This window comes from Aedes albopictus, chromosome 3 (genome assembly GCF_035046485.1).
Source record: "Aedes albopictus strain Foshan chromosome 3, AalbF5, whole genome shotgun sequence".
Lineage (NCBI taxonomy): Eukaryota > Metazoa > Arthropoda > Insecta > Diptera > Culicidae > Aedes > Aedes albopictus.
Window position 1 is genome coordinate 239,540,978 of NC_085138.1, and position 13,982 is coordinate 239,554,959.

Below are 13,982 nucleotides of genomic sequence, written 5' to 3' on the forward strand. Positions count from 1 at the left end.
CCAGATTTTTATTTACAGTTCAGCAGTGTTGCCAGCTTTAAAAAAAAACTTCGTTATATTCTACGCAACATGAAACAGCGTTTGACGTCTGCTTAAATTATGCTGAAGCGTCCTTTATATTGCATACATTCATATGTATATATTCAGCAATATATGACTCTATTTGAACAGTGTTGCCATTTAACACAAGAAATAATGATATGTATCAGGAGCTATCACTGGTTGGTCTTTATTATCGTTTCGTATTTTAATGAACATTACATGTGTATATTTAGAAAGCTATTGAAGGTTTAGAGCAATGATTGAAATGGACGTAAAACTAAATTTTGGACGTAAAAAAGTGGACGTAAATCAATCCAGCATAAAATAAATGGACGTAAAATAAAAGTTTACATTCAGAAACAACGAACAACAATACTCCTGATTTCCAATTCTTGGGAAGTTCAACCCCCTCTCATCAAAGAGCTTTGATAAAGCGGTTCGTCACTTTCCTCCCGAAAGCTCTCAGAGTGAGCATTTCAGACACGTGTGTGCTCCTAGCATACGCCGGTGCCGAGCGCACGAACAGACCTACGTTCGCCCCCCAACTGGGTGGTGGTGGTGGTGGACGAACACTCACCACTTGTTGCATGCATCGAGCCGCTTCGGTGGGTGGTAATGAAAGCATGCGGCCAGTCAGTCATCATCGTGTGGTGGATGGAACTCACTTCAATACGACTGGGCAAGTAGTGGCGCGCGTGTGGAGCAATGTCGGTCGAGTAGTGGAGGCGCGCAATTCGGTGGGTGTGTGATCGTGCAGCAGCAGTAGCAGCAGCTAACAGTGCCAGTGCTGGCTGAGTTCAACCAGTCCGTTCGGTCGGTCGCGGCGCGAGGCTCTTGCCGCATTGCACGGCGACACTGCTGGTCAGTCTAGATCGAAACTCGATACGAAGCGAACGCGTTTCGAGGAACCACAAACCTCTCTCTTCGTCCGGAAGTGTGATCGTTCTCTGGTGTGTTTGGTGGTGTGGTGTCTGCTGATCCTGTTGGTGGTGTTCTGGGGCCCATGTACCACACAGTGTGTTTGCAATTATTACATTACTATACTCCCATATCTCCGAAGAACAACCGATTGGTACAAGCGTGAGAGCAGGAGCAGCCAAAACTGTGAGAGAAGGAAGAAAGAAGCCATAGTGCAGCGGCGTGTAGTGGTGTGAAAGCGAAATCTACAGTACAGGACAAGAAGTAGTGCATTAAACTATGTTTCCTTCATGACTGGATATCTTAAACGGATTAGGATATAGATGTTGTTCTTTCAAAAGGGATTTGGTAATTTTATTCGAGAAAGTCTTTACGGTTCGGAAAGTTCAGCATTTTGCATGAATTTCTTAATAATTCTCCTGTGGGGCCTAACAGTTGATAAAATTAATTATAATCTTCATTATTTCATTCATTTGTTACGCTGTTCTGTAGTCCAATGATTATTTTTATTTAACATGAGTAAACTAAGTAGAATTATGGCATACTTTAGAAAATCATTTTCAAAGAAATAGTTATCAGATATCAGTATTATACGAATAGAATTCACAAATAAATATATGAATGGGTTCAGGTTGGTGGATTGTGAAGGATCCAGCATGATTCCATTCCAGTTAGAATTGAAAAATTTGGCAAGTTGAGAAGGCATCTGTGTGTGGCACTTTTAAGACATTTACGATTACAAGATATAGCACCCAGCATACATCTCCATATTTCATGACAGAGCATTTTCGTAATTTAAAGAAGATGTAGGTGATCGGTGAAAAAATACTACTCATTATTAAAGCTTTTTACAATCAACATAGTAGCGAGTTGTGAGTTTCCTACAAACAATTACTACAACTCTTTTGAAGAGACTGTGATGCTAAGTTAAATCCTAATCCGGCTAAGATATTCAGTAATCTAGAAAATATAGCTCCAACAGGCTTGTTTATTTTGCCCGGTACTGTAAAGATAAAAGTGTTTGAACTTCGCAAGGCGAAAAGAAGTGTGATTCAAGCGCTTAAGTTATCAGTCAGTCTCTATCTCTAGTGTTGGCGCAGACGGAAAACGAGAGCAGTGAGAGAGCAAAGTGATCGTTATTTTAATCAGTTGAATAAACAACAATTTGGTGTTTTAAAATAATAACAATAAATGATCGAAAATTGCGATTCCGAACAAACAGCGTGTTAGTGAAGTGATAACAAGTGCAATTCTGAAATTCCTGCGTTAGCTGATGGATTAATAACTGAAGAAGAGAACTAGTGATTCGACGAGTATCAATGGATTAACAGTTTAGGTGCAATTGATTGAAAATTGAGTATGTGTGATAATCATTAGTTGGGGTGATTTATATATAAACGTGTAATTGGACCATGCAATGAGAGCATAAAGACATCAAACGTTGTTTCATCATCACTCAGACCACGGCGCTTGGGCTGATCATCTCTTTGGAAGGTTCTACAAATCACCACCCAATTCACGCAAAAAAGGCACCACGGAAAACATTTCCCACATCATGGTTAGTATATTTTGGTGAATCTCGGCCATGTATTGGTAAACGAAACGTGTAATCGCATGTGATCATTTCGCGTACTCTACCATTCTACCAGCAGCAGCAACCAGCCAGCCAGCGTTCCTTTGTTAGAGCGCATTCGGTCGGTCGTGGCGCTGACATAAACATATTTTTGCTGGTCAAAAAATAGCTTTTACGGTCATTTGCAACTGCCTAGCCGAAAAACCTTGTCGCCAAGTCCAATATTGCGCGGAAGATGATGATCGCCGCAGTTTGGGGGCAAATGGTCGTGCCCAGGTTAGGTGCACGCACACACTCTCACGCCCAGTCTCAGAGTCTTGCGATCGTCATCGTTCGTCGTATGTAGCAGCAGTTCCCGATCTAACATCGATAGGAAACTGAACTACTTGGGCAGCGATTCTGTTTTGGACACTATCAGAAAGTATTGTGGTCCATCTAAGGAGTTTAATTATATTAATCCTCTAATCTCTAATTGGGACCGTATAATAGGGTAACTTTGTAATATGATAATATTGTAATGGTAATATGTTCATAATATGATCATTTCTGACTAAAAAACCACGATAACTTAAGGCCGGACGGGACGGTGGTTGAATCGTCCGCCATTGCTCTGTTGCTAGTAAGAAGCAAATCTCAACTTCTACTTCATATTATTGGCTAGAAATTTGATCGTTTATTTGCTCACTTGCGGTGCACAATCGACTAAAATTTCAGCTACGTCAGTGCAGTGGAAATTGATATTTGCATCTTCAAAATTGCGAGGCAAATTTTTAGAAAGAGAGGGAAGATAGGAAAAAATACACGTCGTCCCGTGCGGCCTTAATATACCTTTGTCTCATAAAGTTGGTACGAGAAATAAATTCGTTACATGACATTTTAGGGGTCTCCAGTTAGCCTAGTGGTTAAGACTATGGATCGCCAATCCGGACACGGCGGGCTCGATTTCCGTCCCAGTAGAGAAAATTTTCTCGATTCCCTGGGCATAGTGTATCATTGTCCTTGCCTCACAATATACAAATTCATGCAATGGCAGGCAAAGAAAGCCCTTCAATTAAAAACTGTGGGAGTGCTCAAAGAACACTAAGTTTAAGCGAGGCAGGCCAAGTCCCAGTGGGGACGTAGAGCCATAAAGAAGAAGAAGAAAAAGAAGAAGAAGAACATGACATTTTAATGGTCCTAATTTGAAGCAAACATTACGAAAACGAGATTTGGATGAAAGTTCGTCTCAACAAGATAAGTAATTATGTCCCCTACCAACTGTCCATACCCCAGAATATGGGCTTTTTGAAGCAAGAAAAAGTTTTGTTTGTTCAAATGATTATAGAAAATAATGTGAAATTGGTTATGTTCCCCTGTGTTCAAATTTTTTTTTAATTCAAAGTTGATTTAAAAAAAAAATCTTGATTTTGAGGAACTTTTGTTTCAAGCCAGGTACATAATTATGCTCCCTCGAAGAAAAAAAATAGTCAAGGCAATCATGTTACGATTTCAAACAAGCATACTTGTGCACTGAATTTTATATTGTCACACTTGTCCTGGATTCTCAGCAAGCTGCGTTCGAAAGGCGCAGCATTAGATCGCGCCAGACTGCACCCACCCGTATGATTCGTGGACGGTGTACCTTGGCTAAAACTATTTTCGCAGCCGCCGGGTGGGAGCTGTCATGGATAATCAGACGCCGTGTACAAATCAAACGGGGCTTTATCTTTTCGCGATAAACGACGGCCGGTCAAGATCATCAGCATATGAGTAATTAAGCTGGTATGCACAATATAATCCCTTTTTGAGATCGTATCACGCATAATACAGTAGGTCGAAGAATAATGGAAGCTTAAATTGAACAGAATTGAAGATTCGATTACAGCAAGAAATCTGATTGATTAAATCATATTATGCTTACGTCAACAATGTTTATGGTTGTTCGTTTGACAGCTCACTTATTGTCATGGTAGATTCAAGCATGTTTATGCTTAATTTGACCCGCAACTTGAGGGTTGAACTAACTGTATCGGATGGTTGGTTTAAATATATACAAAAAAACGTTCTTATGATATTTTTTAATTTCTAATATAATTATGAGGCTAAAATTTTGGATGAATGCGAGAATAAAACCGACGTTTACAAATATATATATTGGAACTTTCTTGAACTGGAAAAATTATAAAAGTCCGAGGTAATTCGTTAAATCACGCAATGTTCGTTTTTCGACCCGCTAGACGCGGTGGAGGCAGAAGAGCTTTCATTATTACTTCGTTTTCAATTTGGTTCAGTTGGCTGAAGACAAAACTCATCAAAATACAGTTATCAAAAAACATCAATTTTATACATACTCACAATCCCTTCGTCGCTTGTCACGAATTATTAGATAGAATTCAAATGAATTCAACAAAATTGAAGTCTTCTCTTTCAACTGCCGCCGCCATGATGATCAAAATTTTCAATTACTTTATTACTGAGTGGACAGCGGCCAAGAGGGTTCGAATAATGGCATTTACGCGTGGTTTAAACTAACGAGCCTGGATGAAACAAAAAGGAGAAACGTCAAAATCGGAACAGTCGATTTTCCGGCATCCCCATAGTTCTAATCGAGCAGGATTCGCCACGTTGGTATACTCAAGACACTTTAATTTAAACATTTGATGGTTGATCTTCAATGACGTTGATTCACACGAAACATATGCCTGGTGTAAACATCAAATTATTGTGAAGAAATATGGAAAAAGTTATATCGATCAAACAACATTTCTGTCTGTGCACTCGCTCAGAAAACCGTTCTGATAAACGTGAACAAACAAACGCAAATATGAGAACAAGCATATATACACCGTGAATTGGAATTAGTTCCAGCTGTCAATATGAGCGTTCTAGAAAACGTGAAATCTAGTTCACGGTGTACATTTCTTATTGTTGTTATCGTTGCTATGCATAGTTCCCGTTTGTTCCCGTTGCCGTGACTGAGCGTGCATGAATATCGGAACGGATTTTTTTGCGTGCATACAGCACAAGATGAGCACATACAAGGAACAAAAGTTACAAGAAAAAAAAGCACTTACAGGAAAAAATGTCATTCCAATTTTCACGTTTTTCACCTTTGTTATTGCAGGCTCGGTTATTGCGAATAAACATAATATTTAAAAAAAATCCAATAAAGTAACCTTTCAAATGATAGAACAAATAATATGAAATTTCCAAACAAATTGTGATTCATTGGATTCTGGGATGATTATGACCTTCACTGGTTTAATTGTTGATAACAAGACACCGGAAAAAATAGATTTTGGGTCTATCACAGTGGTACGCTCCTGACGCTTTATACAGAAATTTCAAGTTGAAGCAATATTCAATAGGTAACTGAAGTTCCATAAACAAATAAAAAAGTACAAAAATAAGTTACATTAAAAATATCGATTTTTGTTCCATGAAGAGCATCGAAAATGCAATAAATAAATCAACAATTGCAATGAATAATTACAACATGAAACATGAAAGGAAAGACTGAAAAGATGGAATAACTATTTGTGAACTTTAGCGGGCAATCGCCTGCTGTTCGAACTCGCTAACGTTCGTCGGATTAAAAAAAAAAAGGAAAATATCTACTGTTTGCACTATACAGAGCAAACTTTTGGATCACTAGTTTACCCACACACTCAATTTTATTTCCCGAGCTCGGCTGTGCGAATCTCGGTTTCTGAATTTTAACCAAGACTCAGCTAACAAAGTGGTAGGTAACTTGACAACATGACGTGTTATACTGATTCTCGGCAATTCTAAGCTGAGATCTCATTAAAATCTTTAACTGACTTCTCGGCTGTGCAAATCTCGGCATTTGTAAACTGAGATTCGGCATTTAAAATTAAGTGTGCAGAACTGCGCATCGGATATAGGATCAACTTCCCTCATTTTCTAAACCTTATTTTGGCTAAGATGCAGTAAAGATTATTACTCGTTATTTCATATTTATGGATAATGTAGTTTTTCATTCAATGCATTTTTTTAATTTTTATTTCGTGGTTAATTTTTTTTTAAATGATCCATATAATTTGAAGAGTGTTCCTTAGAATAACAGTGAAAATTTTAACGAAAAAGACGCCCATGGTTTTATAGGATCCATATTTTACAAACCATGTCCGAAATTGAATTGATCATCTCAAAAGTTTAATGAACCTTTTCAAAATTTTATGGATTAGTCCCAAAATTTTATGGAACCTTTCCTTTATTTTATGGAACGTTCTTCTATTTTCTAAGGATATTTTTTTATATTTTATGAATCATTTGCATATTTTCAATGCAGCTTCTTCCTATTTTTATGGGCAATTTTCTATTTTTTTTGGGATCTTTCCTAATTTCTATGGACCATAATATGGATCGTTATACGTTAGAAATTTCATTCGGTTCACTGCTTTCCGAGATATAACAGTTCAAAAATTAGTAGTTTAAAAATAGTGTTTTACCAGAATGGTTCAAACATCGCGAAAGGTTGATCAATCGAGCTCAAATTTGTACCAATGGTGCACATATAATAGGTAGACAGTTAAAATTTGAAAATTTTTGATGCACTCTATCAAAAGTTACAGCATGTTGAACTTTTTGTGGGAGAGAAAAAAAAAGTTTCCTATCCCAAACATATTGTCCACCCCCTGTACATAGGGTATATGTACCATGCCTTGGCCTGCATATTAGCCGATTTGACAATTTTGACCATAACTCGTGAATTAATAGTACTAGAAATAATATGTTGACCTGGATGTTGACCATATCACGCACTCTAGACAAGGTACTTGGAAGTAAACTAACTTGCTAAATAAATTACGTTGAAAAGATTCGATGCAATGGTATGCAATGTTGGTCTATGGTACAAAAATTGGCCTATTAGTGGATACAACGTTGGCCTACTGCTTTCCGAGCGCTAGACCCACTAAATCTCACATTTTTTTCAATATCTCTGCTGAAGTATTTTCACTGTTCGTTCACTAGTCTTACTTTCAAATTATATTTTTCGGAGCTCACAAACTATAAATAAATCACTTAAAATACAGTTATTTCTTAATTTAGTAACGAAAACAACGGAACCCAATTATCGTGTTACATTTTTACAGTCACCGCGTTGGAGATGAACCAGCCCCGAACTGAAAATCTCCTTAATAAAGCTAATAATAATAATAACAGTCACCGCACACAAAATCTGTCTTCCTGTTCGTTCCTTCTGGTTCATACGCTAGCAATGTTATTGACGTCACTTCATCACTGTTTATGACGTCACTTTGCTAATGAGCCAAGATTTGGGTACATAGTGAAAAAAATGTCCTCAATATTCAGCCCACATTTAATTTGTAAAATAGTTATTATTCGTTAAAAACAAATATGCAAGTTTAAAATAGCGTCTTTGGCCGTTGCATCAAATCTTCAGTTATCGAAAAGTCAATTCGAAATGTCCCAGAATCATGCCATTTATGATCATGTGTATAGACTTAGCCGAAGTATCAAGGCGTCTACAAAACCTAAACAAAGAGACATTTACATTACATGTTAATGCTCTAAAGTGCTAAAACTGGAAGGAAATGTTATTGGGTTTCTCGTCAACACGGTGCTCCATTTACCGTTATTATAAAATAAAATATACCATCAAAACCTGAAACGCCATTCTCTTTATTTATCTATCCTACACCTCTAGACATTTTTTTTTAAATCATCGTTGGGCGAACTTTTGAGTTACGCCCTTTTAAAATCCAGTTTTCTATAGAATAACACCAAATTTCATAACAGAATCATGAATTAAAGGCATCAATAACAGAAATTATCATGAACAACATTGAAATTTTGTAGTATGCATCCATATGAATATCGGTGGAGTGCATTTTGTATCAAAATTTGTCATTACGTCAATATACAATAGAAGTTCTTAGGGCCTATACAAAGCAAACAATACATCGGTGTAACAAATTCAATTAAAAGTATATTGTTTGTATTGCGATTCCATATGTCAATATATGTTCATATTACTCTCTGTCAAGGCGATAGTATTCACATGCTCAGCACCAACATTTCAAAAGGTCGTAACCAAGGTCCTAACTGATCTTCAACACAATATCTTTTCCCATAGCTGTAGATCGTATCTCATCTTTCCCAGGACACCAACAACCAATATCGGAAAGAATTGCATTTCCTCCCTCCAGTAGTGGTTGTACATTGCAACGGAGAGATAAAGGTTTGGTTTCGGCAAATAGTTTCACCATTTTGAAATGTTAGCACCGATATATTAAGAGCGTACACTCTCTATACAGAATATCTGCTTTAAAAACAATAGTCAAATATGGGCGGGCAACCACAAATTTTTTTAATTTGTAATTTAGCTTTATTATTAACGATAACCGTTTAGTGTATACACTTTGAATCGGGTCAAGGAAACTTATAGTAGAAACTTAATACATTGGAAGGTAATAAAATTTAAACTACATTAACAAAAAATATTCAAAATTATACAAAACTAAAGAAATTAAATATTGCATGGTGTAAACAAAACATGAAATCGACTTAACTTTTTAAACTAATCTTTTGAAGGCGGCTTTAAATGACATTAAAGATGGTTTTGTTCTAACTTCTAGAGGCACGCCATTCCAGCTAGAGGTACCGTGTACTAGTAGACTCTTTCCACTAGACGTCGTGTGTCGTGGGACGATGAAAGAGCGGGTCCGTTCTTGGCGACCATGTTGAACATGCTCCATTATGTAGTTGGGGAGCTGGTTGAAGTAGGCCTGTCGCATTATGCAGCAGATCCTTAGTTTGTAGTTGGCAGGCAGATCGTGTCCTAGTATCGAGCTACGGACAGCTTCGGTTGAGTCCCTTCTGCGCAGGCCAAAACGAAAAGAAATATTTCTGTGTGACAAACGGCTTAAAATAAAAATATAGAAAACCAAAACCAAAAGGGGCCCATATAGCCGAGGCGGTAAACGCACGGGTATTCAGCATGACCATGCTGAGGGTAACGGGTTCGATTCCCGGTCGGTCCAGGATCTTTTCGTAAAGGAAATTTCCTTGACTTCCTTGGGTATAGAGTATCTTCGTGCCTGCCACACGATATACACATGCAAAATGGTCATTGGCAGAGGAAGCTCGCAGTTAATAACTGTGGAAGTGCTCATAGAACACTAAGCTGAGAAGCAGGCTTTGTCCCAGTGAGGACGTTACGCCAAGAAGAGAGAGAGAGAGAAAACCAAAACATTGAAAGGCCAAAAGACAAAAAAGTCGAATCATTCTTCAAATAATCACACATAAAATGCTGCATGAAAATTCTTTCTTTTTTTTAAATACGTAGGTAAGACCTTTTGTCCCCCTGTTTTTTCGACCTACTATACATTACAAGAAAAAATATCTCACAAAGTTATGCAAAAATGTAAATAGACATGCGCGGTTACATTTAATCGTTTCGGTGTCTTTCTGCGCGGTCAACCATTAGCTATTTTCCGCATTTATTGTAGAAGACACGAACACGATATGATGTACTGGCGACGATCTATTAGCGATTTTGAACATTATTGTGCGATAATCTACGGTGAAACGCGCAATATTGTTTTCGATTTTTTTTGCATGTCTACGTTTTCTCTTCTTAGCCTCAGCATTTCACGAGCGCGTAACTGTTTTCCAAAACAACACCTTTTGTTTCAAAGAAAAAAAAAAGAATGCTCCTCTTTCGATGGCTTACATTAGAGGGGTGACATGCAATCTACATCCATAGAAGAACGAGCCGTATCATCAACCTGTTACGCCCTTCTCAAATGCTGAAGCTGAAAAGATAAATCGTACAAATCTGGAGCAACATTTGAAAAGGGCATACAAGTATTGGTAAACAATGACTTCACATGTCGCTTCTGAGCCCCCATCAACTTAAATATTCACACAAACTAAGACAGTTTTCAAATAGAGCCAACATCGATCTTTCGGATAACGGTGATCATTTGCGTGGGCGGACTGCTGTTAGGCCCTCGAAGCGATTTCGAAAAAAGGCACAAAACCTGTTGGGCCCTTTTCAAATGTTGCTCCAGGATGGAAATAAAAAATGAAAGACAATAGGTCGAAAAAAAGCTAAATTAGTAGGGGCAAAAGGTCTTACCTACATATTTTAAAAGAAGAAAGATTTTTTACCTAGAATATTATATTTGATTATTTGTTGCCTGTTCCGACTTTTTGTCTTTTGGCCTTTCGATATTTTGAATTTCTATTCTAATAACTTTAGATATGTGGCACACAGACATATTTTTTGTCTGATTTGTGGTTGCTCATATTAAATATTTTTGACATATTTTGACTATTGTTTTCAAGGCAGATTTGCTGTATAGAGAGTGTACGTTCTTAATATATCGGTGCTAACATTTCGAAATGGCGAAACTGCTTGCCGAAACCAAACCTTTATCTCTCCGATGCAATGTACAATTACTACTGGACGGAGGAAATTCTTTCCGATAGTGGTTGTTGGTGTCCTGGGAAAGATGAGATTCGATCTGCTATGGGAGAAGATATTGTGTTGAAGATCAGTTACGACCTTTTGAAATGTTGGTGCTGAGCATGTGAATACTATCGCCTTGACAGAGAGTAATATGAACATCTGTTGACATATGGAATCGCAATACAATATACTTTTAATTAAATTTGTTACACCAATGTATTGTTTGCTTTCTATAGGCCCTAAGAACTTCTATTGTATATTGACGTAATGACAATTTTGATACAAAATGCACTCCACCGATATTCATATGGATGCATACTACCAAATTTCAATGTTGTTCATGATAATTTCTGTTATTGATGCCTTTAATTCATGATTATGTTATGAAATTTGGTGTTATTCTATAGAAAACTCGATTTTTCAGAGGTTAGGCCCTTTAAAAGGGCGTAACTCAAAAAATCGCCCAACGATGATTTTAAAAAAATGTCTAGAGATGTAGGATAGATAAATAAAGAGAATGGCGTTTCAGGTTTTGATGGTATGTTTTATTTTATAATAACGGTAAATGGAGCACCGTGGTCAATGTTTAGACTACTGTGATAATTTGAGAATCCACTGAATCATCATTTTCCAGCGGCATTTCACACTAATCAAACTTATTTTGTTTTCCTTTTGTGCATCTGACGCCCCTGTCATGAGCTCAACCGACCTTGTGTATGTCAGCCGTTGCGAAGTCGTGTGCGAAATTCAACTGTGATGATAATGAATTTCGGCCGAGTCTAAATGGGTGCAAATGTCGCAATACAGTTGTTTGCTACATAGTTTTTACGACCTCCAGTTATGCGTATTTGTTTGGTTTACGTTAAAATAGGCCGAACGAGGGGACTATGCCAACGAAGCATCCCGATACCCTAGATAATGGAATATTATTCAAAGTCACATCGCAACTACTTTGGGATACACTGCTCCATCGGTCTTATTTGCATTTCGACAAGTCACTTAAGTTGTACCACAACCATCCCATGCATCGGACACACAAACACGTGCGGTGGTCAATACTCTTGTTACAACCCATACACCGCCGCAGCATCGATCATCATGTCTCAACTCTCACCACCCAATAATGCGCGGCGGCGCAAGATTCTCTGCGGGTGCTCTGTTTGCTCTGTAGGTACCTACGAGCGAGCGAGCAAGCGAGCGATCGTCGGCGGTGATAGGCGCCGAGTCGTCAGCAGGGCTCGAGTTTTGCCTCACAATATACGGGGCCTGAATGCAATTTTGTTGTTGCTGCAGTTGTTGCACTTTGGTCATTCCTGTTGGATTCTTTCCGATAAGTTTTGGATCGAGACCCGTAAGTGTATTCCTATTGATGATTCATGGCTGAAATTGGGTGAGTCGTAAGCTCCCATATTCAAAAATAGCTCTAATGAAAAATTGTCGCAATTGATAACTTTCAATGAATGCATCGCACTACAGAGAGAACATTTCCAGAGTAGAAGAAGTTTGTCGTTAAGCAAATACGACTGCTCGTTCGTCGCGTTGATTTCCAATTATTTGTTCTGAAAATGTAAACAAGGATTGTTATCGCTGCTTACGCTATCTCGCCGCTCGGAATTACTGATACGATTTGTTGGGACATGTTGTGTCGTTGAGATTACATCCAAGAGAATTGTTTGGATAATTTAATTACTTCTGCTGTTGACAACATTAGCACGTGCTACATTTATAGCTATCGAATGATTTGAGGTGAATGTTTTGTTTGTTGTTCTATTTTTATATTACTTGAATCTCTCGGGTTCTGTCGCAAGTTCAACTGCAGACTACTTAGAACTAGAATTAGAATTGTTTGAAAATATCAATTCATAGGCACTTTGTTATAACTGATAATGGCTACAATTGTGCTTTACTGTAGAAAAGCTTGAGTCATTTAATAACTGGACAAACTGCACTGTTCAATTTACTGTAGCACATCTAGTGGTTGAATGTGCACAATTTTGACGGTGGCTTGTTTTGAAATGTAACTTCCTTCAGTGCTAAAAATTTTGTAACGATTCGTTCCGTCTCTGAGAAGTTATATGTGATAGAAGCCGCGAACCGAAAATCAACTCAGGACAATTATTTCAAAAGTCCGACGTGGTTAGGTTAAGGTGGGAATGGGATGAAGCTATCGTTCGTCACCGGGGCGACCTCGCTATGGCCGGTTTGGCCATAAGGAAGGAGGGCTCATGGACTTGTATCATGGCGTGGGAACAGCGTTTCCACGATCTTCTGCATCATCTCAGGGTAGCGTTCTGGGGTTGCTGACGCACCCATAGTTTTTGCCATGACTACTCTGTAGGCATCACCCCAAGTATTCGTGTTGGCTGCCTGGCAGAGATTTTCGAAGCACGACCGCTTGCACACCCTGATGTTTTTGTTTAAAGATTAGCCGCCATGTAGGCCTCACTTCGCTCCATTCTACCCGCATCGGTGCGAGTTCTTTGCATCCTTCTCCTAGCCCTTAAGCAGGATGCGTGGAGTTCTGCGATTTCTGGACACCACCAGTATACCGTTTTGCGACCATTACTGCGAAGGGATCGCCTTGGAATTGCGGCGTCACATGCACGGCTTAGGGTTCTGACTAGATAATCGCTGGATACATCGTCGGTGTTACCCTCCATAAACAATCGCTCCACAAATGCCGGCTTATCGATGCGCGAGGTCAGCCATCCCCGATAACGGTCGATGACCTTCGGCTGTGGCCGTATTGCTCCGTGTTCCACCCTGTATGGAATCGCCAGATGGCTACAGTGCGTGTATCCATCGTCGACTCTTCAGTCCGAGCTCCAGGACCCGGGCTCCAGGAGGTCACATCAATGATGGACTCTGCACCGCTCCTCTTATAGGTTTTTTTGTCGCCTACATTTGCGACTTCGACGTTCAGTCTAGCCATAGCTTCGAGTAGAGCCCAGCCTCTTGCGTTAAACAAGCGGCTACCCTGCTCAATCGCCCAGGCGTTGAAGTCTGCAC

At 38.8% G+C, this 13,982-nt stretch overlaps 1 protein-coding gene across 20 annotated transcripts in view; it reads left to right on the forward strand.

Moving 5' to 3' along the window:
• Positions 1-638: 638 nt before the first annotated feature.
• Positions 639-13,982, forward strand: part of LOC109409392 (receptor-type guanylate cyclase Gyc76C) — a 229,458-nt gene continuing 216,114 nt past the window's right edge. Inside the window, exons 1-2 of one of the 20 annotated variants that reach the window (XM_062859714.1) lie at positions 639-1,224; positions 1,934-2,518. The gene's annotated coding sequence lies outside the window, so the exon portion shown is untranslated. Of the gene's footprint in view, positions 1,225-1,286; positions 1,309-1,933; positions 2,519-13,982 lie in introns of those variants that run through there. The other 19 variants (XM_062859717.1, XM_062859718.1, XM_062859716.1 and 16 more) reach the window with 19 other exon arrangements.